The sequence below is a fragment of the Suricata suricatta genome, chromosome 13 (genome assembly GCF_006229205.1).
Source record: "Suricata suricatta isolate VVHF042 chromosome 13, meerkat_22Aug2017_6uvM2_HiC, whole genome shotgun sequence".
Lineage (NCBI taxonomy): Eukaryota > Metazoa > Chordata > Mammalia > Carnivora > Herpestidae > Suricata > Suricata suricatta.
In genome coordinates, this window is record NC_043712.1 from 83,888,300 (window position 1) to 83,915,828 (window position 27,529).

Consider the following 27,529-nt stretch of genomic DNA (forward strand, 5'->3'; position numbering starts at 1 on the left):
TCCTGATTTGTTCATTTTAGCCACTTTGACCGGCATAAGGTGGTATCTAAGTGTGGTTTTGATTTGTATTTCCCTGATGATGAGTGATGTTGAGCATCATTTCGTGTGCCTGTAGGCCATCTGGATGTCCTCTTTGGAGAAGTGTCTGTTTATGTCTTCTGCCTGTTTCTTCACTGGGTTATTTGTTTTTTGGGTGTGGAGTTTGGGGAGTTCCTTGTAGATTTTGGATACTAGCCCTTTATCTGATATGTCATTTGCAACTATCTTTTCCCATTCTGTCGGTTGCCTATTAGTTTTACTGATTGTTTCCTTTGCAGTGCTGAAGCTTTTTATCTTGATGAGGTCCCAGCAGTTCATTTTTGCTCTTGATTCCCCTGCCTTTGGGGATGTGTCGAGTAAGAAACTGCTGCGATTGAGGTCAAGGAGGTTGTTTCCTGCTTTCTTCTCTTGGGTTTTGATAGTTTCCTGTCTCACATTCAGGTCCTTCATCCAACTCAACTTCATTGAGTTTATTTTTGTGTATGGTATAAGAAAGTGGTCTAGTTTCATTCTTCCACATGTTGCTGTCCAGTTCTCCCAGCACCACCTGCTAAAGAGACTGTCTTTTTTCCATTGGATACCCTTTCCTGCTTTGTCAAAGATTAATTGGCCATACATTTGTGGGTCCAATTCTGAGTTCTCTCTTCTATTCCAACCAGTCTCCTGTTCCTGAACATTTCTGGTTTCTCTAAAATTTTTAAAAAATTATCAGCAACTTTGAAAATTAACACTCTCATAGTTAAATTTCTATGCATACCATGAAAAAATCATAAGGCTAAGTTCCTAGAGGTGGAACTGCTAAGAAAAACGTATGCCTGGTCTTGAGGCTTTCAGCAGCTGCCAGCAAACTGAGAACTGTATTTACCAGAGACACCGACACACTGGAAGTCGTCCAGAGGATGACAATGAAATGTCTATTCACCATGTCCTCCAGGCAGGCTGAAGGGGTTGGGTGCACCTGGAAAACGTAGGGAGGGAGATAAATTCCCTCCAAAAGGAAAGGACTTCTGTTTTCTTGTCTGCTTCTCTGTTTCTCATTTAAGGCTGATTCCACAATATCAGAGGAAACCTTGGGGGAGAGTTGGTTCCTCTGTCAGTTATTAGGCTCCTACCTTTCAGCTTCTGTGATGCATTTTGTGATGCTGGGGTTGGGGACCCCCGGCCACACCCTGCCTTTGCCAGGCTGATCCAGGGCACCCCCTCTGCCTCCACCCACAGCAGTGCCAGAGGAAAGCCGAAAGAGGAAGAAAGGCTGGCTCCTTCCACGTTCCTCTGTCCCCTTCAGCATTTCCCAGGAACGGTCCCCCAGCTTGGCAGCCACAACCGATTCCACTTTGTAGTTTTTCCAGGGCTCTCAGGACCAGCCTCGTGAGCACACTTTCCTCCTCAGAGACCTGGTCCCAGCCCCTCCCTGGGACCCTTTCCTGAGCTCCTGAGGTTTTAAAATTCTAACTTATTACCCTTGCCCCCATCTCCAGGGGTGACGGCACTTCCTCCTCCTCTGTACCTTTTCATTCTCCTAACACCCAGCTAACAAATCTGTACGATGGCTTCTCTCTGTTAAAATGACTGGTGTGGTTCCAGGGTCTGTAGTGGACCCTGACTGATACAGTCTCCCTGTCGCTGGAGCTAGTAAATTCAGAAGGAACTCCCTCGCATCCAGGATATGGTAAAGGAAATTCCTGAACTGAGAGAAGGTTAAACCGTATCAGTTATCTTAAAAGTATTTTTGTCAATGTAAACCTTTTCACAAATAGCCTTGAGCCAAACGCAATATATATAAAAGTACAGGTGCTTTGGTTAAACTGTGAGTCTGCAGCATTCTGCCCCTCACCTGCTCAGCCCCACCCCCCACCTGCAGCTCCTCCAGAGCCCTGCCCCCACCCGCCCCACCCACATCCTTCTGTGGAACTCTCGGGTTCAGTGGAACCCAGTCTGGCAACCACTAATCCACACAACTCGAGTTCCCTTCCAAATCTTGTGATTCCGTAACTAGGTAGTTCTTGTGTGGTGCCAGGGCTCTCTGGACATCTCCGTGGCCCAAATAACAGTTCAGGCAAAACACAAGGTCTCGGCCACACACCTGGCTGTCCCATCTACAGCCCCATGTCTCAACCACAAACGGAAACCCAGAGGGATCACTGTGTCACTGCCATTCCTACCATTAAGAATAGATCAGCGTTTGCCGTTACAGTTCTTCTTTCAGAGCTTTCTGAACTGATTTTAAAAATCTGCTCTAGCTTCAAGTTTGGCATGAGAGTTCTTGGCTCCGGGCCGTACTTTCCTTCAGTGAAGCCACTCAAAGTGTGTTTAGCTACTTGAGAGCTCAGAGAGACCACTGACAGTCCTGAATAGGAGAAATCTCAAGTTTGAAATGCCCCTTTCCCACTCCCTCAAATCTATGAAACCTCCTTTTCTTAAAAAGAGAAAAAAGCAAAACAAAACCTTTTTCCAGGCTATTTGCTGAAAACGTAGCTTTTTCTTTTTCGATTGTTAAATTGAACCAGGTCTTTGTGATGCTCAAACTCTTTGAACATGAAAGTTTAATGCAAACAAGGTATTTTGTATTAGAGGTGGTTCTCCTGTATGAATCTTCCACTATAACTGGGTTTCCTGCTTATGTCTATCTTCTTTGATCCCCCGAAAATGGGGTCATACTACTTTTGAAGCAAATTCCAAATATTTACATTGTGCATAGGTGATATTTATAACACACAGATACTTTTATCTTTGTGTCTCCTCAACTACTGTCAACAAAGGTGGTGAGAAGTGTCAGAATTGTTCCCTCTTCACAGAAGAAACCATGGAGGCCCAGAGAGCGTGACTTGCTTAAAATCCTGCTCAAAGCCCGCCGATGCAGGGGATGGCCTTGCACTGCCTTCCCACACTCCCGCAGCCTGAGCGAACCACAGCAAAGCCAGTGAGAAGGGAGGCCGCCCAATCTAGAACTGTCTGCAGAGCTGGAGGACCTTGCTACACCGACGGGGTTTCCCTCTGCAGGCAAGTTCCTCTGTTCCTCTGCTTTGGGGACACCGTTCAGGCCACTGTGCAGAAAATACCATCATCCCCAAGCGAGTCCTTAGTGCTGGGTAGAGCCCGGGCTCTGGTGAAATTCGGAGACCTCTGGACTGCGATCCTAGCCTCACCACTCAGAACCAGGGCTAGAGGATCCTCGTCTGATGCACACATAAAACCCAAACCAAAACCAAACAAAAAAACCCAACCCACTACCTCGAAAGGTTTCTGTGATCATGAAGAAAAAACCCCACACACAAGAGAAATTCAGTACACTGTAGATGCTGCTAAGCAAATATAAATACTGTCCCCACAAAAAAAAAAAAGAGAGAAGAATGAAAAAAAGAAAGAAAAAAAAAAGAGAAAGGTAGGTATTCAACAGATATCTGTTGATAAAAGAGGAGACACCATGAATACGCTACTTCCTAAAAGATAAAAAAATATACGCATCACTTAAGATACAAACAAGGATTCATCTGGAGAGACTTATAAAAATGTGCAGGAATCTGCTGGCGGCAAGACCCAGTGACTCTGGGTGCACCGGGCCCCTCCACAACCTGGCTTTGGCTTTATGATCTAGCCCGTGACACCGTGCTGTGAGTCCCAAACTGTCCTATCCTTTTTTCCAATTGCAAGATGCCTCACCTGTTAGCTTACGCATTTATTTTTCCAATATCCCTGCATTCGTGAGCATCTCCCGAGCATCTACCACACCCCGGGCATTGTGCGAGGCACTGCGGATACAGAAGATAAAAGTATCCTAGGGCTCAGCCTAGGACAAGCTGTGAGGCATTCACCTCAAATATATAATTTAGGGGACCTTGAAAAATAGTCATCAAGGTAAGTGATAACTTGATGCAATACCTTGAATAATCAACATCAATACAAAAGAGCCCATGACGAACAAAATAGCAAAACTTTAGATAAAGACAAGATCAGGAACAGGGTTGTACTGAGTCACACTGGGCCTGGGGCAGAAGGAAAAATCAGGAATACTGATTCTGTCCTATTTTAAATTTTTATATTTTATCCATCATGGATTTTTTGGTATTAATTAGTATTACTTCAAATATGATGTTAAAATGTTTTTTATCTGGATTAATGAGTTTTGGCATGCCCTTAGATTTCTGACTCTAATCTTGGCCCGAAATAAGATGCATCTTATATTTAGCTGAAACCTGAAGTCCCACCGAGTCACCAAAGGAAGCAATCTAAAGGCGTTAAGGACCTATTATGGATGGCAAGGCTGTGAAAGATCAGGTGGGGAGGCAAGCGGCCCAAGGCTGGTCAGCGTGACACCCAACGCCAGGCTTCTCCTGGATCTTTAGCTTCACCAGCCAGCCTTCACGCTGCCTTCACTCCTGAGCAGCGTCTGGGGTGCTTCTGTTGGCCAGGCACGTTCCCCATACACACAGGTCCACAAACCAACCAGATTCCCACATGCAGGACTTCTACTCTGCAGAACATTTTTCTGGCTGGCTCTTGGTCATGAAGCAGGAGTCTACTCCAAGACTGAGTGACCGTGGCTGCCACGGTTCCTGTGGCTGCACCTGGGTTACATAATGAGCTTTGCGTTCAATAAAAGGCCAAACACTCAAATCACAACAGAGCACCAAGGATTACCACTCTATGCAGGAACATGGTTGCCGGACCCAACTGGTGTAAACATGACCTGCTTGATTTCTTCTCAAAATACTCTAAAGCACCCTGTTCCTCTCTCCCAGGCTTCCCCAGGCAGGGCTTTGCCCTTCTGCCTTCATCACATTCAACTCTTTCTGCTCTGTGGCAAGCTCCTACTGCAAGCAAGGAAGTAAGCCTCTGGGGCCGGCAGAGGTGTACCATATCAGACTACATTTCCCAGCCTCCCTTGCACCTGCATTTGGCCATGTGACTCCTTTTTAGCCAATCAAGCATGAACAGTAGGGACTTTCCCGTTTTCAGACCTCCCATGTGTAATCCTCTTTTCCTCTGCTCCTCATCTGGCTAAATGGAGAGAACGCTGTAAGCTTCCAAGATAATGGAGCCAAGGTGGATAGAGCAGGGGTCCCTGGATGAATGTACAAAAAGCCCCCAACTAGAGTGAAATAACCTTTGGCTGGAAATTCAAAAATGAGCTCGTGAGATTTGGGGGTCTATTACAGCAACTAGCGTATCCTGACTGATATACTCTCCCGGCTAGACTGTAAACGCTTCGCTGGCTGGCTCCCGTATCGGACGCACCTCTGTATTCTCAACAGTGAGCACGCCCAGTAGGCGTCCTATCCAATCCTGGGTTAGTCAGCCACCTGCATTTCCCTCTTGAAGCTATTATAAAAAAGCACCTCCACCACCATTACCAGCAGAATGACTAACAATGAATCCCTCTCTGTCTCTTTATACTGAAAATGAAGCAAAACATTCCTAGAAGCCCCTGTTAATTATGATCACTAAATAGAATGGTTCATGCCACTTCATAACCAGCTAATAATCTAAATATAAACAAACATACAAAGGCAGAGGATGGAGTCAGAGTGGGAGCCCCAGACACGTATTTGAGTTTTCCTCTGGAAAGATCTTGAATGCACCATAGTGTCTTAGCATACGTTTCTGCTCTGTGCACATCACAGTTGACATCTTGTCAAAACCAAGGGAAATAATTGCATCCCCGAGTCAGGGTATCATGCAGGCAGCAATTTAAATGTGGCACTGCTTATCAGCCCCGATTTACTAACATCTTACTGTATATAACACGCGTGGTGGGAGAAAACTTATACATCCTTACCAAGGTTTAAGCATGAAAACAAAATCTGTTCTGCCTCCAATTCAAAAGAAGAAAAGAAGAAAGGAGAAGGGCATGAAATAAGAAGCCGTATGTCTTCCTCTTAGAGACGAACTTTTAAAGAAATCTAAATCCTGGTCTGCCCACCTTCATGTGAGGTGGGGTGGACCAGACGTAAGCAGTCTGCTCAGGTCTTGAGGGAGAAGAAAAACAGCCCATCCTATGAGGTTATTAAGCTGACACCTCAGCAAGCTGCAGGCATGCTACTCATTTATTACCCAAAACCGAAATCTTCTGACAGTCCATAATTATGTGCTGAGAACTCTAATGAACAACTCCGCATCAGAAGGATTCACAGAACTTTGATCAGTGTCCCGAGAGACAGCGGGTCAAAATGAACCTTGAAATCTGATTTACATCACCCATTCCCATCGAGCATTCCAAAACCACTGGGTTTTAGCTCTCCATTCTTCACCTGGTATATTCTGGAAACACAAATTTGTCAAACATCCTAGAGCAGTATTATAAAAAATATTAGTAGTCACTTATGAGAAAGACTTAAGATAGAGTTTATATAATTTCTCATATGTAATTCTCCATACCTTTTTGATCCTAGGGTCTTGATCATAAAAAAAAAAATCATATTGTAGGGCTCAATGCTACACTAGATTAGATGGGTAACTGGCTATAATTTTGTATCCAGTCCTCTGCAAGTGACCAAGGTTTTAGGAGACCTGGGTTTGAAATAGTGATGTGTTTCAAATGAGTTGTCCACATACCCTTTTCTCTATTCCCTTTGGTTTTAAGACATATGAAGCAGGGAACAGAAATCCGATTTAACTGAAGCTAAATCATCCAGAAAAGGAATAGAGCAAATGCTGAGGGTTTTATCAGCAATTTGGTTCAAATGAGGGGTATGTTGGGGGGGGTGCCTTATGAAAACACAACCGCCTACAGCCTTAGTAGGACTAGAGAAGGAATGGCTGAAAAGAAAGACACACACACAACAACAAGAACACCATCACAGGCCACCACCCCTAATTACTGCATTCAAGGCAGACATCACTAATCAACACCCCACTGCTACCAACGGAGCCTAGCAGTCTCTCTTCCTTACCCTCAGCCCTCTCGGTTCTGGCTACCAGACACGTGGGATTGAATACTAAGTGAGATTCAGTTTCTAGCTCTGAATCTGCCCGATTACTAATGAATGTTTGCAATGGATAAGACATTATGGTTGCTCAATGCTCCCCCACCATTTACAGGTAAAGAAAATGAGCAATGGAGATGTTAATTGACTTTTCAAAGGGCACACAGCCAATCCACAAGGATTTTTTTTCCATAGAAAACTCCAGATTTTTAAAATATTCTTTCTTGGTATGATTTATACCATTGAGGACATATACAGTAAGTTTTAAGAGTGAAGGGATTTGAGAAAACTATTTCAGTGTGTTCTGTCAACCAAGGGAAACAAACAAAAATCCACCGCACAAAGTGTAAGGAGAGCTACAAAATCACTCTCCACCTTGAAATTTATGCAAGAGGATTAGCAAAGCTTACTACAGACCCCTATCTCAGGTATTATTCGCCTACATCAACAGTTTCTGGTATCACTTGCTGCTTCATGCCAGAATAAAAGACAATGCACGAAGAATTACCTCTAGAGAAAGAGAGTGCCTCTGTTTGGCCATTCTGGGCTCACAGACATTTACCCCATGGTCACATCTGACCTCCCACCTCTCTCCACAGGGTCCAAGTCACTGGGGGCTCGGTTACCATCCAAAGTCTGAGGTCACGTTTTTAAGAACAAAACAAAACTTTTCCAGGCCCAGTTTAATAAAGATTATTCTGTGTTGTTGGCTTAGTAGCACTGAAAAATCAACAAGAAGTCCTCTGGGAAGAGAGAAAATGACTATGAGGCACTCAAAACCCTCATCTACCTTCCTTCTCTCTCTCTCTCTCTCTCTCTCTCTCTCACACACACACACACACACACACACACACACACGCATGCACACGCGTGACCCACCATCTTGGGGGCTCTCTAAATATGAAGAACCCCTTGGGAGAAATGCATGCGCGAGGACAGGGGAAAAGAGTGGCAAACTGCTAAGGCTGTAAAAGCCAAAAGCCTCCAGCAGGTTCTGGGCGGTGGAGGAGACACAGCCACGGGGAAGGGCTTCCCACAGGGAGCCGGGGATGGTGGCAGCTGGGGAGGGGGTGGAGGTGGGTGACAGAGACGCGGAGCCAGAAACGGAGCTGTGAGGAAGAAGGGGAAAAAAGGCTGAGCAGCCGAAAGCTGCTGGTTAAAATAACTCGTGGTAACAGAGTGTTCTTTGTTACCACACACTGCTCTTTGTTATCACACATTACGGAGAGTTATAAACAACAGAAGCAGCCACGCACCCAAGCCGCTCTCCCAGCCCCGGGCTCCCCGGTGACCTGACAAACCCCGGGCGTCCCCCCGGGGTGCAGGCCGCTGCCGGTTCCAGAACACCCGGCCTGGGCCGGGCCAGCAGGCTGCGCGGCTCACCGCACACGCGGGAACCTTCGAGGCTGGCCGCGGGACTCCTCTCCGAAGCGCCCTCTGCCTCCCTGTCCACGGGGTCACGCAGGTGCAGCAGGGCTGCTCCGCCTACGACGGAAGGGGCCTGGGCGAGCTTTACAGGCGGAGGGAGGCAGAACGTTCCTGCGGGAGTTCAAACAGCCCAGAGAAAACGAGCTCGTGTGGGTTTATCCATAAAATGAGACGCTCAGCAGCGATGACAGGATGGCCCGGGGTTCAGCGCCCTGAAGAACCTTCTCCCCCTCCCGGCCTCCGTCACCACTTCCCCGACGGCCGTGCTTCCCTGCAGCTGCCACATCTGGCCTCCCATTTACCAGCCGTTGGGTGGAGGGGGATAGAATGCACAGAGATGGTGGCGGGGGAAGGACAGACCGACGGCCCATCTGCTGCCCGGGCTGCCCATCACAGCCAGCGGGGCCAGGAACTTCACCCCTGCTCCCTGCAAGGCCTCCCTCTCTGACCTTTCTTTCCCCGCCACACTGGTCATATTTGCCCTTACAGAAGTCAACACGACCTTTGGGCCTGTGTCTAACTCACTTGTCTCTGAGTTCCTCTTAGCAGGTGCACAAATCCTGAAATAGGAGCGTGCCTGACCCATTCCTGTTACCATCAAGGCATGTCACTTGTCCCTCTGTGGGATCTCTCAGATCTGCTTCCTTGTCATTCCCACTGCCACCTTCTCGTTTCATCCTGTCCAGGTGATGGCCAGGGTCATAGCCTAACTGACCCCCACACCTATACCTCCTCCCCTGTCTGTTCCATGCGTCAGACGACACCAAAATCGTCCTGCTGAAGACACGTATGCCTCGGCTCCCTACCGCTCGCTCAGCCACGTTGCTTCACCCTTACATGGGGTGATGCCCAAATTTTGCACGATGAGAAATTCAGTGTTCTTGATAATTTGGCCTCAACCTCCAGACATAATCCACCACAGCATCCATAGCCCACACCCCGCCCCTGCTGAGACAAACTCAACGTGTGTTTCCAGTCTTCTCTTTCTTTGAGCATATGGTTCTTTTGGCCAAAGATTTACTTGCCTACCCCCAGTGGCCACATCCCTGAGTTTCATGGTCTCTGTGAAGTGGCTCCAGCCCCACCCTAGAGCAGTGAGGCATTCATTCCCTCCCTGAGTTATCGGAACACTCACCCCATGTCCCCAGTATATGACAGAACATGTTACAGACTAAGTGATATCTTCATGAGCACCAGACTGAACTGTCACAGGTAAGGATCCTAGTCTTGGTGTTCTGGGTACTTAACCCAGCACCTGGCACATTTGCACAATGTGGGTTGAAGTCCCTGAAATTTCAACAGACTCTATCAGCAGCAAATCTTCAGCCATTAATCAACACAGGAAAGCGTGTTTCTAGCGAGAAAAAAATGATGGAATGTGTAGAGACAGACTTACTTTCCACTGCATGTCCTTTTCATGAGTTTTAGACTTTTTATCACACATGTACTATTTTTCAACACACTCAGAGGCGATGTTACAGTATGTGCCTGGCACTGTGCACAGCGGGGACGTTAGGCTCCTGGAACAACTCCACTAACCGATGAAATTCATGAACTTGGGGTAACTTCTGTGTAGATTTTCTGTTTGCCCCTCCACGCCCACAGAGCTGTGCTGTTCTTCAGTTGCTGAGTTCTGTGCTGCCTGATAACAGAAGGATTCGTGGATGTGTCCTCCCTCCTGGATCATGAGCCCCGGGAGGCGAGGACCCTCACTCCTCACTTCCGTGACCTCTACCAGCTTCTAGTGTAGTGCTCTGCACATACTTGGCCTTATAGCAAGGTTTGGGGCGCCCGGGTAGCCATGCGGTTGAGCATCCAACTTCGGCTCAGGTCATGATCTCACAGTTCATGAGTTCGAGCCCCACGCCAGGCTCTGTGGTGACAGCTCAGAGCCTGGAGCCTGCTTCAGATTCTGTGTCTCCCTCTCGCTCTCTGCCCCTCCCCTGCTTGTGCTCTGTCTCTCTCTTCTCTCAAAAATAGATAAACATAAAAAAATTTTTTAAAGAAAATATAGCAACAATTTCAAATCTGAAACAAAAAAGCAACAATTATATTGGTTTGCAGCTAATAATCCATGTGGAGGCAAGGAAGAGAAAACCCAAAATACTGCTAACAGGTAACAGCAATAAATATTAGGTTTGCTACCATCAGACTGAGTATAGAAGTCAGAATAGCTGTAGAGATGTATCATATTTTGTCATTCCTTATTTAGGTCATGGATTAATGTACATTGTTCCTTCTCCACTTTCACTAGTGAAACAAGTATCATCCTTTTATGTGAGAGCCTCGAATATATGCACAGCAACAATCATCCGGAACCGCTGCTCTGAAGAGGAGAAAAAGTTTTGAGAGGAAAGAGGAAAAGGAAAATGGGCTCTGAGTGATATCCTCATAAACAAAACAGGACAACAGTCAGCAATTTCCAGATAGATCTAAAACCTCACTCCCCTGGGGAAAATACTCCAACTAAATCCTTTGGTGCCTGGGAAGCAGTCTGAAAGCCGCCTGCCATGAAAAAGAACAAAACGCACAGGATGCAGACTCTATCCTCACAAAGCCGAAGAGACAGTCATATTGACAATCACATTAGAAGTCAGAAAGCAGGGCTCTATCCGCTAACGCTGGAACGAAACGCTGAAGACCAGCATGGCTCCTGCATGAGGATGACACACAGAAGTCAGAAAACAATAGGAAATTTATGGAAAAAAACCCCACAACAACATAGGATTCATATAACTGAAATGAATATGCACTGAACGCCAAATACAGAAATACATGTGCCTACGTGGACAGCAGATTACCAGTGCCCTAGCCTGTCACACAGCCCAAGCCTCACCATTTCCTGCCCTTCCTTCCTCCCTTTCCCTACACACACACACACACACACACACACACACACACACACACACAATCATTTTCTCTGGCCCCTGCACACACTGACATTGATCCAGCCCTGCTTATCCCTTTTTACCTGTCCCTTCCGTATTATGGTCAGTGACAGCCATGTAATCACCCTAATGAGCCTCAGATCACTTGCACGTAGACTTGGCAGCTCATTCACTCTCTCGTAAACTCTACTAGTTACTGCCGCACGGAACACAGCCGACCAGCCAGACCGTGTTGGATCACAGCATTGTAGATCTGGATTTCTCCTCTCTCCCCACACGCCCTATGTGATTTCTACTTCTCAAAGCGAGAAAGAAAAACTAATACGGGAAAGAGAAGATAATAAAGGAGAGGTTAGTGCCATATAGATAAACCCTTCTCCTTGCGTCACTTGCAATAATTAATTTATTGGCCTGTCTCCTTTTGGAAGCAAGTATTAGATTTTATTTACCTCTGTAGTCCCACAGCTTAGCCCAATCAATAGTATAAAACATATGCTAAATAAATAGTTGGTGACTCAGTTAGAGAAAGGGAAGAGAAAGGTAAGACAAAGAAATGTTCTCAATTAGTAATCACTGAAACGAAAAATAAATAAGGTCAACAAAAGAGAAGCACAATTCTCCTTTACTCTTCCTATACTAAGTGTGTCCTGAAGTGATTCAACATGGTGTCTGTCCCTTATACCAAATTTGAAAGGATATAAAAGTCCATAGGACACACATCAAAGGAAACTATCAACAAAACAAAAAGACAGCCTACTGCGTGGGAAAAGATACTTGCAGATGACGTGTCTGATAAGGGGTTAACAGCAAAAACTATAAAGAAATTATACAACTCAATTTCCAAAAATAACCCAAAATATCCAATTAAAAAACAGGCAAAAGAAAAGAACAGATATTTCTCCAAAGACATACAGATGACCAACAGATACGTGAAAACATGCTCAACATCACTCATCATCAGGGAAGTAAATTCAAAACCACAATGAGATACCATCTCACACCAGTCAGAATAGGTAAAATAAAAAAAGATAGAAATAAAAAAAAAAAACAAGAAACAAGAAACATTGGTGAAGATGTGGAGAAAAAGGAACCCTTGAGAACTGTTGATGGGAATGAAGCTGGTGAACAGTGTGGAGGTTCCTCAAAAAAAATAAAAATAGAACTACCATATGATCCATAATTACACTACTAGTTATTTACCCAGAGAACATGAAAACACTAATTTGAGAAGATCTAGGCCCCTCTATGTTTACTGCAGCATTATTTACAATAGCCAAGATATGGAAGCCACCCAAGTGTCCATCGATGGACTTACTTTTAAGTGAAGAAAGCCAAAGAGAAACAAATACCGTATGATTTCACTCATATATGGACTTTAAGAAACAAAGCAACTGAACAAAGAAAACTAAAGGCAAATAAAAAATAGACTCTTAAATATAGAGAACAAACTGGTGGTTACCAGAGGAAGGGGGGGGGGGATGGGTGAAACACGTTTAGATTGAATTTACTGCAGTAAATATTTACTGAGGACCAACTATAAGGTGTGTTTCCAATGCAGGAGAAAAGAGATAAATAAGACTTGTTCTTTCCCTCAAGGATCTCACAATCTAGTACCATGTTCCTTGAAAACTGCAGGGCCTTTTACTGTGATGCAAAAACACCCAATGAAATTTCACAATATTTTATAAGGTCGTAGGTCTTTAAAGCCATGGCCAAAAGAGACAGATAGTATTTCATTTGAGAGAGCCCAAATAGTTTACAGCCCAATCCTACACAGCCTGCCAGTCCAGAGGGCCTCATCCCAAAAGGCCCAAGGCTCATCTTCATTCCTCTGAGACAAAATGAAACAGACCAGTCTTCAGAAGGAATTTACCAACGACTTAATTCTGACAAAAACATCCAGGTCCATATGTCCATGTTAAGAAAAAAAAAAAAAGCTTCTGGAAAGGCTATCCCCCACAATTTCCTTTCAACAAAATGTAAATGTCTGCTTTGCTTTTATTTTTATGGCCTGCTTTCAGAGATTTTGATCTGGGCTGGTTTTTCATGTCTCTTAACCCAAGTACTCCTGAGTGCCGCGCTGCAGTGCAGCTGAGGAAAATCAGTTATGGGGGATGCATCACTCCATTACATAAGGGAACAAATCCCACCCAGGAAACAGCTCAGGGTAATAAACACATCTCTAAAATTAGAAGTAAAAATGCCTGAAAAGTCTAACCTTGAATAGGCGAATACTATTTTTCCCTTCACAAGAGTTATAAGAGAAAACAAAAATAAGTGCATGTGTATGTTTGTATATTCAGGAGAATACAAAACTACTTGTTTACATATACAGCTTTGAGGATTCAGACATGGGACTAAAGAGGAAAGGGAAACAGATTACTATTTCAAAATTATTGGAGAATTATTGAGGAAGAATATTGGCAAAACATAAAAATATTCAAAACGTAAAACATTAAACTCAGGTGTCTTCACTAATAAGGTAGTGAAGAGAGAACAACCCACACTTCCCTGTGACCACAAAGAACAGTATTTCTTCTCAGACAAAATGGCACCTCCCCTTATGTGTCATGTCTGTGGCATGAGGGGTGAGACGTCCGTCCAAGGACGCTGCTCTTTGTCTGGTCTCCGGTGCCCTGTGTCAGTGAGCGTGGCCCTGTCTGGGCTCCTGGGGAATTTAGGATTTGTATTTCCCATTCCCCCCCAACCTGGGCCAGAGCATTTCTTCCGAAAACACACAGCAGGCAGAGCTGTGATGCCGACCATCCGTGCCGCCACCTCCCTTCTGCAGAGGCCCAGGGCACTCACCCTCTTCTGGAAAACACTGAACTTCTCCTTACGCTGGTTTCCTGCCTAAACTGCTGCCAGACCCAAAACTGTGGTCCTGGATTAATCAATATTTTATCTGAGTTTAAGAAAACCCCTTAAATTCATTCATGTTGAGGATCATTAAATTGACCCACACTCAACAACAACAAAACAGGACATTATTATAGCTCCTGTGGTATGTCCCAGGAGAATTTGTATTTTAACCTTCTTTGGGACTTAAAGAAAAAAGAAAAAAAGGAAAAAAAAATTAAAGTCAGGTGAGAGAGACCTAAGAGCAGAAGGCAAGAAAAAGCTCCCAAGTCCACCGAAAGTACAAGTCTGTCCTGCCTGATGCACTCCGGCTGCCTGGTCCAGGACATGGCAATCAGGCTGGAGGCATTCAGGATGGCTCTCAGGCCAAGGACACTGGAATCGGGCAAGTTTAGGCTCAACCCATGGTTCAGTCCCAAGACAGCCACCATAGCAGTGGTGTTTCTTGGCTTCTGCATCTGTAGGGACTGTAATACTGCCTCCCTCCTGAGGCACAGGGAGTGGCAGGCAATAGCAGGGGGCACACGCCATGCCCTCTCACTGCTCAGTGGGGTTATTACTGTCACTGCCACTGCTGAGGCCACCACTATTACCACTGCCAGCCAGTTAAAGCCACTAGATTATACTTTCCGGGACAAGTTTCATGCACAGCACAGCGGTTATAACCAGAAGCTCTGAAGTCTGAGTTTCTTGAACAATTTCTTTAAGCTGAGTCTTAGTTTCCATGCATAAAAAAGGGACAATGGCATCTATGGAGTTATCATGAGTGAAGGCAATATGTGCGAAATGTTTGCAAGAGTTGCACAGAGTAAAAGCATTTTTTCCGCTTAACCTTAGAGTGTCTGAAACTTTTTTTAAAAAATGATTTATGATAATAAGCATACTGATAACTTACCATTAGGTAGGCATGTTGGTAAGCTACATGCATAAACACCCACATAGATACATATATGTGTCTGTATGTGCATTTAATGATCCTCATTTACAGATGAGAAAACTGAGGCAACAGGGTATGTAAGCAACATAGTTGAGCAGGAGAGTCATGATTTAAACCCAGGCAGTCTGGCTCCAGGCCCCATGTACTTAATCACTATGCTGTGCTGCCTAAAACAATGTTAAAGCAATGAATGAATGTTCCTGCTGGGAAAATACTGAAAAAGTCAATGACCTTGACCCAACTGTTTTCAACGAGCAGGGACAGTTCTTGTGTAGTGCACACAAAGGGAGGACCAAGGCATGAGGAGGGCAGAGGAGGGCCCACTCTGTGTTCCCTCTGTAGGGGGGCAGGGGTTTTCCAGCCAAAGTCGGAACACAAGAGTAGCCTCAAGATCCAAAAGAGGACCCAGGCTTTTGGCCCTAAATCCAAAGTCACTTAGTTTAGAGTAAGGTTTAAACTGACAATGAACAAATGTTTACAACAGGCTTGGCCTTCTATGGAACCACAAGGGACTGTAAACAATCAGAAGACTGGATTTGGGTCTTTGAGGAAGCTTACTTAAGGCTAAGGTGTCTTCACCTTCCCTCCTAACCTAGCGGTGAGGTTGACCTGTCCATCTAGAACTTCTCCAGACTTTGGTGGGTATACAGGACTTGGCAGCACTCAACACTCTCCAGTTGAACTTTAGGCCATTTGAGGTCGAAGACATATTCGGTGGTCACTACAGGACAAGGCGACCAGAAGGCCTTGTCAATTCATCAATATCCCTAAGGTCTCACCCCATAAAATCCTACTCTTGAAACCTATGAATATTAGGTCAACTGTGTGTTGAATCAGTGTTGTGTTACTGACTAATTCTTGGGAGTGATTCCTTGCTTTTTCTCAGCCTGTTTGAATTCAATTTCCTGTCAATGTCTCAACTTCTGGTCCCTCTAGACCACATTTTCAGTGGATGCCTCCCAAGAGACTTTAAGCAACCTAAAATCTCAACCCAAAACACCAAAAGTAGACATGAAGAGATGGGGAAGGAACATGGTAGGGAAGACAGAAGGGCTGAGGAACAAGGGAGAAAATCAAAATGGGTCACTGAATTCTTGAAAGGATGGACATTTTTCAGCTCCCAGACAAACAAATCTTGTGTTCATAACGTGTGGGAGCAACTGGTGCCCCCGTATGTGGCTAGTGAGAGTGCCCTTTGGTACAACTGCCTGTGGAGGTGAAAACTGCCAACATCTGTTTGACTTGAAACACACACACCCTTTGGACAAGCCATTCCCTAGACACAAATCTTAAAACTGGGCGCCATCGCATGCTACCTGAAACAGACATCCAAACTGTGAGTACTTCTAAATTTCAGGAGGGATATTAATGAAAGGGTTTCCTAATAACCAAAGGACATACAAATTATATGCAGTATAACCTTATATTAACAAGCAATGTTATAACAAATATGAAATCCAAGTAGATAGAGCTCATATCTGATGATCCCTTTGGTGACTGGCTAAGTGGCTGCCTAAATTTTACAGAATTCAAGAGCAAGGCTTATCACGGGCCAGGCCACACTACAAGAGGAAAGGTCTGAGTTTGATAAAGGGGGACACAGGAGTTCTAATTTCTCTTCTGCCAACAATTTATCCTCTTGAATAAGACACTTCACTCCGCTAATTTCTTTCATCTGTGAATGACAAATGTGAACTAGCTGTAAATTTGCTTCACTTTTAATGATCCATTTATACTGCAACTAAACTGAGCTGAACCTCAATCCACCCATGCAAAAGAAAAAAAAAGGAATGAACATTTGAGAAAAGGGTTCCAAGTAAGTGATTGACATTGTAGCTGTTGGCTATGGTTGACCTTGAACAACGCAGGGGCTAGAGGCAACAACCCCATATGGTTGAAAATCCATGTATAATTTTTGACTGCCCCGGAACTTTAGCAATAGTCTACTGTGGAGTGTAAGCCGTACTGGTAACATAACATAACATAATAGTCAATTAATACATACTCTGCATGTTTTTTGTGTTATAAACTATATTCTTAAATAAAGCTAGAGAAAATGAAATGGTGTTAACAAAGTCATAAGAGAAAATACATTTACAGTCCTATACTATAAAATAGCTGCACATTAGTGGAGCCATAGACTTCCAACCCATGTTGGCCAAGGATGACCTGGACTTCTCTTAACCCCATCAACCACTCCACATAAGGTAAGTGTTATTATCTTCCTTTTTACAGTTCAAGAAATGGAAGCTCAGAAGGGTTAGTGATTTTCTGGATTCCAGAGCCAGCAAGAGAAAGGGCATGGATTTTACCCCAAACCTGGGTTCTCTGCTCTTTGCTCTATTTTCTCTACACCTCGTAACCCAAACTTTAAGAAAAGAGTCTCCATCACTGATTTTGTCAAACTAGGGAACGCATCTGAATGCAAACCAAAAAGAGAAATACACTTTTCTGGGGAAATAAAAAGAATAAAGATAAGTTTGTTCACCAAAGGATTAAATAGCTAAAAATAAAAACTTCTCTGAATCACCATACATGACTTAAAATCTATGTTTCTACCTAGTGCTAAAATAACCAAACGTCTTGTTAATTGACTCTATTTAGACTAAGGTAAATATGAGTGTTTGGTTCTTTTTTGCCCATCAGTTGTGTTACAAAGACATAGACTGAATCACTCCTACACCTAGGCCAGGAATAGTTCCAAGTAAAAGGTCATTTGTATTGTTAACTCATGCCCCCAAAAAAAGTAACACACATTCATCCTATGAATAACTCCAGAACTCTAAGTTCTCAATGGTCCTTTCTTTAATTTGGTCACCATTTCTAATTTTTAAAAAGCATGCTTAGCGGGTAAGGGGGTGGAGCCCTTACTTGATGTAGTTAAATCCATCTAGTGGCTGAAGGACTGAACTAAAAATTAAAGATGAACCTAAAGCCTGAAATCATAACACTCCTGGGAGAAAACTTGAGCAGTGGGCTCCATGACACAGGTCTTGGAGACGAGTATTTGTCAATCTGACATTAAAAGTAAGAGCAATAAACAAGTGGGAGTAGATCAAACTAAAAACCATACAACAAACAACATCAACATCAACAACAAAAAAACTTCTGCACAGCAAAGGAACCATCAACAAAGCAAAAAAGCAACCTACCGAATGGAAGAAAATACTTGCAAACGATATATCCAGTAAGGAGTTAATATCGAAAATATATAAAGAATGCATACCACTCAACACCAACCCCCTCACAACAATCCAATTTTAAAAAGGGCAGAAGATCTGAATAGACATTTCTCAAAGAAGGCACACAAATGGCTAACAGACACATGAAAAGATGCCTGACATTACTCACCATCAGGGAAATGCAAATCAAAACCGCAATGAGGTATCACCTCACACCTGTCAGAATGGCTTGTATCAAAAAGACAAGAAATACCAAATCTTGGTGAGGATGCGGAGAAAAGGGAATCCTTGTGCACTGCTGGTGGGAATGTCAACTGGTGCGGCCGCTGTGGAGAACAGTATGGAAGCTCCTCAAAAAATTAAAAATATAATCATTCTTTAATCCAGTAGTTCCACTTCTGTGTATTTGTCCGAAGAAAACAAAAACACTAATTCAAAAAAAATATGCAAACCTCCATGTTCGCTTCAACATTATTTATAATAAACAAGATATGGAAAAAAACCTGTCCATTGACAGATGAATAAAGAAATCATGATACACACACACACACAATGGAATAGTATTTGATCATAAAAAAGAATGAAATCTTGTCATTTACAACATGGATGGTCCTTGACATTATTATGCTAGGTGAAATGAGTGAGACAGAGAAAGACAATTGCTCATGGGTAGAATCTAAAACAACAACAACAACAACAAACCACCTCCCGAATACAGAGAACAGATTGGTCAGAGGCAGGAGGTGGGGGTGGAAGGAACAGGTGAAGGTCGAAAACTTCTTTTTAAAAAGGAAAATAGTGCCTGGATATTATACATCGGCCGAAGTTGAGGGAAAAGAAACGCCTCGCTGTGGGAAACTTCAAGCGTTGCTCAGGTGCAAACAGCCCACTGCTCCCAGAGCCTGTGGAAAGTGCTGGGGGCCTTACACGTGTTCTCTCTTGTAGTTCTCGCAAGACTGTCCTCGTTTTACAGAGAAATACAGTGAGGCGTGCTGCTGGCAGGTGGCATAACTGAGACGGATACCCAAGGGTGTCCGGCCACAAAGGGTACCTGCCCTGTGGGAACGCCACGTGGTTAAAATCCCTACCACTGGAATAAGGCAGGAGCGCAGGCACGGAGACCCGAAGTCCAACCGAGCATGAATGTAAGGCGAGTTCCGCACTAACCAAGTGTGAATTCTGACCTCCCTCATCCCACTCCTCCTCTCACGCTTCCACTGGTTTAAGAACCATATTGCTTTTAAATTTTTCAAAGAGGGGCACCTGGGTGACTCAATCAGTTAAGCGTCTGACTTCAGTTCAGGTCATGATCTCTGGGTTCTTAAGTTCGAGCCCCATGTTGGGATCTGTGCTGACAGCTCGAATCCTGGACCCTGTGTCTCCTCTCCCTATGCCCCTCCCCCGCTCACACTCTGTCTCTCTCTCTCTGAAAAATAAATTAAGAAAATAAAATCTTCAACGAAAAGAAAAAGGAGAGGAAGGAAGAAAGGAAGGAAGGGAGGCAGGGAGGAAGGACAGGGTAACAAGCTAGCATAGATGCACCTTAAATGTGGGTTACGAAATGAAAGAAGCCAATCTGAAAAGGCTGTGTTCTATATGATTCCAAGTCCATGACACTGTGGAAAAGGTTACGGAGAAAATACGATCAGCAGTTGCCAGGGGTTTGGAGGAGAGAGAGGCAGGCTGTTCAGGGCAGGGGAACAAGTTGAGTGATACTATGCAGGTGGCTCCGTGTCACGATGCATTTATCCAAACCCACAGCACGGACAACACCAAGACTGAACCGTGACGTAAACTATGAACTTGGGAGATTACAGTGTGTCTATGCAGATTCATCTACTCTGACAAGTGCACCACTCTGGTGCAGGAGGTTGATAATGCTGGAGGCAGAGGGTATATGAGAACTTTGTACTTTCCAATCAATTTTTCTGGGGACCTGAAGTTGCTTTAAAAAATAAAGCTCACTTTTTTTTTTAAAGGTAAAAAGGTGATTATGAGCTCCAGAGAAGACAAAATTGGTTTAGAAAAGGACGGGCACTCACGGGTCACCATATGGCTCACATCCAGAGTGTGAGGGGCCTGAAGCTCAGACAACAGAGGTGGGGAGGCGGGGAGAGGGGACTCTTTAAGAAAAACACTAAATCAGAAACAAAATCTGATTAAATCTCAGAGAATTTCTAGCATCGTTGTAAAAAATAAATAATTGAATAAAACTGCAGGGGCCTCTCCTGAGTCTGAGGCTAGTGGCCATGGGGACTACTCTCTCCCTCAGTTGTGAAGTTTCCAGAGCTGGGACCCGGCCTCCTAAACAAGGCTGGAGGGAAGGGGGCAGAAGAGGGGGGATGCCATGAGGGTAAGGAAGCTCATAAACTGACCAAGGAAACAAAGGATGGAATAATCTAGAAGGAAGCTATTCATTGCTCCAAGGTAAGGGCTCTATTTGCAGAAATCTTCCTTCCCAGAGGGATCCCCAGGTTTAGAGGGCAGCCCAGCTCCGATCTGTTGGGGCGGGAAATTTTCTCTTATATTTCCCGCCATCTAGAGCCTCTTGGAACCAAGGCTGTCTCTACTGTGAATGAGGAGACGAAAGGAAAAGATTCTTCCAAGGCTGCGAGTAAAAAGGAACGAGTGAACCTCTGCCTGAGTGGAGCCCAGCATCGCTAACAGGATGTCAACCCCGTACGGGGAAAGCAGGGAGACATGGGCCTACGTGAACCCCTGGGCACGGGGCTCGCCTGCGGGCAGAAGGGCAGACTCACCTGAGGCTTCGTCACTTGCTCCTAGAGGTCACCGAGGTGCCCTTCGGTGAGAAGGGTGGTGGAAGGAGGTGGCATCTCGTGTGACCTCCTCCAGCCCCTGCCCTCTCTGGGGACTTCTGACTGAAGACTTGAGAAGCTAGTGGACAATCCAGAGTGAGATGCCAGGGACTCTACCAGGACCACCCACTGGGCGAGGGCTTCGCCAGGACAAAATGCTTCAGGAGAAAGACCACCATGGACGTGTGACACTCTGCGGCTATATGACGTGAAGCACTTGGCCTGATGCCAACCAGAGTCTTTTCTTTCTCTCCTGATTCGGATCAACCTGGCGAGCTTATTGGGATCGTGTCCCACGAACCCAGGGGCGGATTTGCAGCATCCTCAAAAGCAGCAGGAAGGCCTGCCACTCAGTTAAGGCAAACAGAACAAAACAAACAAATACCACAAAACAATAAAGCTCTGAAAAAATAAGTTTCCATTGATTTGTGGGTCACATCTGGGCTCTCTTCTGTTCCAGTGCTCTCTTTAGATGTTTGCTATATTATTCTTACAGCTTCATGGATATAAGACAAAGTTCATAACTTTTAAAAACAGGGTCCCAGTGTCACACTGAGAAAGCCCACAGATTCTCCTCCACAGCAGGATACTGGATGATTAAAGAAGGAAGAGCTGGTGTGGGTGAGAGATATGGGAATAAAAAAACAACAAATTTCTGTCTCTGGGAATTTGAGTTCTCACTGCAGCAAGGAACGGATCCACTTACAAGACTCGGTAAAACTTTCTTACATGCTAATTCCCTCTTGAGATTCTGAGTCATGACTGCCGTTTTAAAATCCTGCAGCAAAACGAGAGCCATGCCGTTTCCTGACCCTGGAATATCCCTAACGAGGTGTCCCTCGGAGATACAAGAGTTCCTAGTGGGGGGTGGGAACCACGAACAGGGGAGCGGGAGATGAATGATATGCCGGGGACACCGGTAACATTTTCCGTGAGCAAGATCGATCCGCGGTGTTAACAGGAACGTAATAAATGGCTTCATCAACTAACCCTCACCCCTGAAGAAAGCAGCTCATAGGCTTGGCAGCAGAAGCCAGTAAACAAATTACCCTGAGAGATTAATTGGATGTGAACCGAGGTCTCTGTGGCCTTTGTTTCTCCCAACTGTATACAGTACAGCTGTGCCTTAGCCCTACTGGAATATCAGGTCTCACCCCCTTCTAGAACACCATGCTGCACCATTTTACTTTCCCTTCCTAGTAAAAGACCGTGATAAAAGTTGAGACACGGAAATACAGGGATCTCGATTCAAGTTCAGATAAACTCATGACTCAGCCTCCCTCAGAGGCTCACTCACTCGCTTTCCTAGCTCTCACATACTGCCGGGAGACAGGACATGGGCGTGCGTGCTGAGCTCAACGGGGGGATGCGTGTCCAGAACAGAGCGGGATCATCCCCAAGCCCCGAGGAGATGGGCTCAGAAGACGCACTTGCAAGTAGGCTTGGGGCCCTGAGGCATGCCAGGCCAGGATGTGCTCCACGAGACATCTGCTCTACCCTGCTCCGGCCCGCAGGCTGAGAGGCTGAGATGAACATTCTAGAAACCTCAGGAATGAAGGATGAATCCAGTGCCTCCTCACCTTAGGCGGTGCCCTCACTGTCGCTCCAGTACAAGTCTGGACCAGGATAAAACTCTCCTTACTGGTCTGTAGTCCTGCTCCCACTTGCTTCCTACATCCATCCTCCACACGGCAGCAAAAGTGAGAATTTACAACACAGGTGTGATCACTGCCTTGTCCTGCCCAGTGCTTCAAGATCAAGTCCAGGGCCCCACTGCATGGCCCTGATGGAGGAAAGCCAGCCACTGTAGCGCGTTGGCTGTGAGTGGGGGGGGGGGGGGGGCGCGCAAATCTGTACTAGGTCCTGGGGCTGCCGTGACTACCCCAAACGGGGTGGCTTAAAACAGCAGGAATCCAACATCTTACACCCCTGGAGGCTCAAAGTCCAAAATCACTGTGTTAGCAGGGGAGAGGGGCCAGCTCTGTGCTCTCTCTCTGGCTTCCGGGGGTTTGCTGGCCCTCCTTGGCTTCTAGACGCATCCCTCGGGTGTCTGCTCTGACCTCACGTGGGCTTCTCCGTGTCTGTCTCTTCACTTCTTCCTCCTTTCATGCTCGTCCGTCTTCGTGCCTGACTCTTCCCTTTGCACAAGGACACCAGTGTACTGAGTGAGGGCCACTGTAGTGACCTCATTGTAACGTAATGGCCTCTAGAAAAGAGTCTGTCTCCAAACAAGGTCACTCTCTGAGCAATGGGGATAATGATGGCAGCGAACCGTTTTTTATTGGGGGGGTTGGGGGGATACGATTCAACCCGTAACAAAGTCCTGCTCCGAGAGGAGGCCTGACTCTCGGCCTCCAAACCCAGTTTCTCTTCTGCAGGACACAGTAAACTACACATTAAGCACAACCAGAAACACGTGACTTTGCGTTTTAAAATGCTGCTCGCATTTTATTTCGTCTCATCTCATCCCGCAAAGAGTTTAAATTGCTTCAAATGCGTTTTTACCCTCCAGTTCCCCCTCACCTTCCAACATAAAGACTGATGTACAACTGATCACCTTGGGCAAATCTCTCAGGTGACGTCTCTGAGCCTCAGTTTCCCAGCCTGCAAAGTGGAGACGCTATGACTTCCCGTTCCGCCTTCACTACTGAATTTTGCCACAATAAAACGGCATAGACTGTAGAAGGATGATTTGAAAAGGTATAAAATGGCATAAAGGGGAAAGACTGCGGCATTCCAGCTCTGACTTCGTTTTCTCTGTTAGCAAAGGCGATCAGAGCTCTTCCGAGAGAAAGCAGAACGAGAGAGGTCGTGCGAGCAAAGGGGTTTATGCTCGAAAGTCGCGTTCCTCCATCGGCAATGGCCTTGCTCCCTGCTGCGTCTGACCTGTTACACCGCACACCCTCCCTCCTCGTCACGAACTTTTCTTCTCATATGCATCGTGGCCCCACAAAATCGGTCACTCATGCGAGGAGGGCAGATAACTTGTGGAAAACGGGAGTCAGTATTTTAATACGTATTTTCTGAAAAGGACATCTACAGTAAAATAGGATAAAAGACTTGATTAATGAAGGAAAACAAGTAATTTTCTTAAAAACTCACTTCCAATAGCCCATGATAACATGAATCAGGGTTTGCGGTTTTGTATTAAGTGAAATGTGCTTTTTCCAGAACAAAAAAAATTCACAAGTCAAAATTACATCATCTTACACGAAATGAAATGGTTCTGGGTCTAATTAGCTGATTTTAACCAAAGGAATAAAATCAGTGGTGTCTTTTTTTTTTTTAATGTAGCAGGATCTGAGTGACCATTTTCGCAAGTGGAATTATAGAGTTACATGGTACTTAAGTGGTGTAACACGGGGGGAGGGTCTGGGACCGAGAGCTGTGTAAAGCTTCCAAGCACAGAGAGCCATTTCCTCAGTGTACACGAAAAGAAACTGCCCAATGGATGGAATTCTATACATCCTAGACCCCTGGTGCTCCTCCCGGGACCTCTAGTCATAGAAGACCACAGGGCACGCAAAAGGAACTGTGCCCCCGAGTTGTGCAATATGGCGGTCTTAATGAGAAGGAACTAGAATTGGGGGCCCTAAGAAATATCGGGGTGTGGAGCAGAGGAGATACAACCCACAGTAAACTCATGGAAGGGTCTCTGGTCAGGAGTCCAGGGACTTGGTCATGGGTCGCAATCCAGTACTCACTGGCTATATTACCTTAGATCAAGTCATGTGAGCTTGTAAGTGGAAATGAAAACCACAACTACCTTTTCTACCTCAGAGGATTACTGTGAGAATCCAATGAGATCATGCGTGGGACAGTGCTTGGTAAAGTTAACAAATGGAAGATGTTATGATCTCGGGTAGAGTTCGGCCTCCCTACAGTCTGTCTCAAACAATGAAAACTCTTTTTCTTTCGGGGTTCAAAAGTAAATATTCAAATGCAGCTGTTCCCACTTAATTTTATTCTGTCATGAACATAGTGGGCTTTTTATTATTCTGCAGAAACCAGATGAGGCTGCTTTCATTTGTCACTGTCTATTATCACTGCCACTAGTCATTCCGTATAAAATTATCTCCAAACTAAGTCTTGACTCAAAAAGTCTCCTGGGTAGAACAGGTTGACTCAGCAATTGGTGTTTACACCTACTGCCTTCCTGATGACAATCCACAAAGCTGTTTAAACTGCTACTAATTAGAGCTGATTTCAAAAAAAATTTAATCTTATAAGCCCTACTGCCTTGACAAAGGTCCATAAATCTCAAGCTTCTTTTGGCTCTTCTTATTAAAGTCGGGTCATGATATGAAGAAAACTCCCTTTCTTGCTAATGAGTCATTAGGGTCAGTGTCCTCCTGGCTACCAGAAGTGCACCCTTTCTAGGACTTACTCTAAATGGAAGAGGGAAAAGAGTTTCACTTCCAAGATCAAGAGGCAGAACCGTCAAGGGCAGACACTGTGAAACGGCAAATTTAGACCTCTAAAAATTCCCATGTATTTTCAGTACACTATGGTTTCACCATGAGCGCCGAAACTGGTAAGAAGTTAGACATCGGTAGGGATTATTCTCACCACAGGCTCAATCTCTGGCATAGAAGATCACACTTTTATCTGTGTTAGATGCTTCTCCATCAGAAGATGATAAATTTTAGATACAACCATTCTTCTAGGACAAGGACCTAATCCTCCATTTATATCACTATTACTTTAAAGAAAAGAAATCCCAGTAACAACTAGGTACTTGGAAAAATTTACAGCCCATTCGACTACAATTTTGGTCACATAAAGGACTGTTGCTTTATCAACTGACCACCAGAAGTTGCCCAGGCCATGGCCAAGATCGTTGGGGAGGCCAGGGAAGGAAGGAAGAGGCTCTTATAAGCTCTTGGCATTGCCAAGTGACATGAGGTTTTTGTTACTGTTGCCTTTTGAGGGTTTTTTTTAAGCCAAGTATTTGTGTTTCGGGCACTGGCTGTCATCTCAAAATCACTGCCCTGTGTCTGCATAAATAAGCTGATCAATTCAGGTTCTCCGAACTCAGAGGTTCTCACCCAGGGACAGTTCTGCCCTCCCAGGAGATCTACAGCAATATCTGGAGACATTTTTGTCACCATTAGGAGTAGAGGGGGTGCTACTGGCATCTAGTGGGTAGAGGCCAGGGGTGCAGCTGATGAGCCCGCAGTGCCCGAGACGTCCCTCCGCCACAGGAACCACCCGTTCCCAATGTCAGCAGTGCAAGGCTGGGAAGCCATCCCCTAACCAGCAGGACAGCACTCCGTGCTAGACACAGTCAGGCAGATTCCATCAAGTACAGACTCAAGCAGTGAAGCTCTGAATACGCCTCCCTGCACAGTCACTGGACAGAACCCTGCACACACAGTGCTGTTAAGTATGGTTATAATCTCCACTTTCTCGCTGCAGTTACCCTCCGGAGCTCAGCACAGGAAGAAAAAACAAAGGAAATGAGGAGGTGCCAGAAAGATGGAAGGGAGATAGGAGGCAACAGAAGGGAAAATTAAATGTGAAGAGAAAAAAAAGTCCGGATAGCTTCCCTGGACAGAGACGTGACATAACGCTTCAGTAAAATGGAAGAGGCATCGCCTGGAGCCAGCGAGGTTTTAGTGCCATCGACAGGGACGTCGTAACATTTCCCAAAAGCTGAAGGGTGAGGTTTTGTTCCCTGGCTATCCTCATTCACAGTAAACAAACCCAGTACGTGGCACACAGAAGGTTTCCCATTAAGCTGTTTCTATAGTAAGGAGAAACGGAATTGCGTGACCTTAGAATTAAAATCATTTTCGCAGACTCAAAGGGCTTCCCTGGCCAAGAACGGAGTCCCTGAGCCTCTCACACAATGTACACGTTTAGGCCATGAACTTGAGTGAGACCCCGGAGAGCCTCCAGCCGGTAGTCTTTTCCTCCTGCTCCTTCTCAGCACTTACAGAGACCTTCCAGGAGCAGGTTCTCAAAGCAGAAGTCAGCCTAGCAAGTGAGCAGATGCATTCGGGGACACAAGATACCTTCAGATTCACTGAGAAATTCACTTATCAAAAGACAGAACCTCAGCATGTCGCTGTGGCACAGGGAGAAGAAAATACTACCCACTGCTTTCTGTATTCCCTCAACACACGCTGACCACGAAGTCATCTGGTCCATTCCTGGACTCCTGGTCCCCCAATGTCACCGCAGTGGCACTATTCCTCAGAGTGCCTGCTCATATACTGCTGAGCTCCACACGAGCGAAAACACACAGATCCTGTTGCTAACATCCTCTCAGTAGAAACCTGTTTACCGTCTTGGAGCACATCCACCTTGTCTTCCGCCTGCCTCTCTTCCGGGCTGGAGACAAGATACAGGTGTGCCACTGGCACGCCCAGCGGAAGCAGACTCTCCAACCCCGTGCCATCAGTGGTCCCTCCAGATTCTTACAGGCAGGCGGCAGGGGGTCGCGGCAACACCA

At 45.4% G+C, this 27,529-nt stretch overlaps 1 protein-coding gene and 1 non-coding gene across 2 annotated transcripts in view; one reads left to right on the forward strand and one right to left on the reverse strand.

Annotated features, from left to right (window-relative positions):
• GLIS3 (GLIS family zinc finger 3) overlaps positions 1 to 27,529 on the reverse strand; it is a 430,817-nt gene that overhangs the window by 242,291 nt on the left and 160,997 nt on the right. The gene's annotated exons all lie outside the window — the stretch shown is intronic.
• LOC115277159 lies at positions 10,988 to 11,090 on the forward strand. The gene has a single exon (XR_003902265.1). It is a non-coding gene; the product is annotated as a U6 spliceosomal RNA (small nuclear RNA).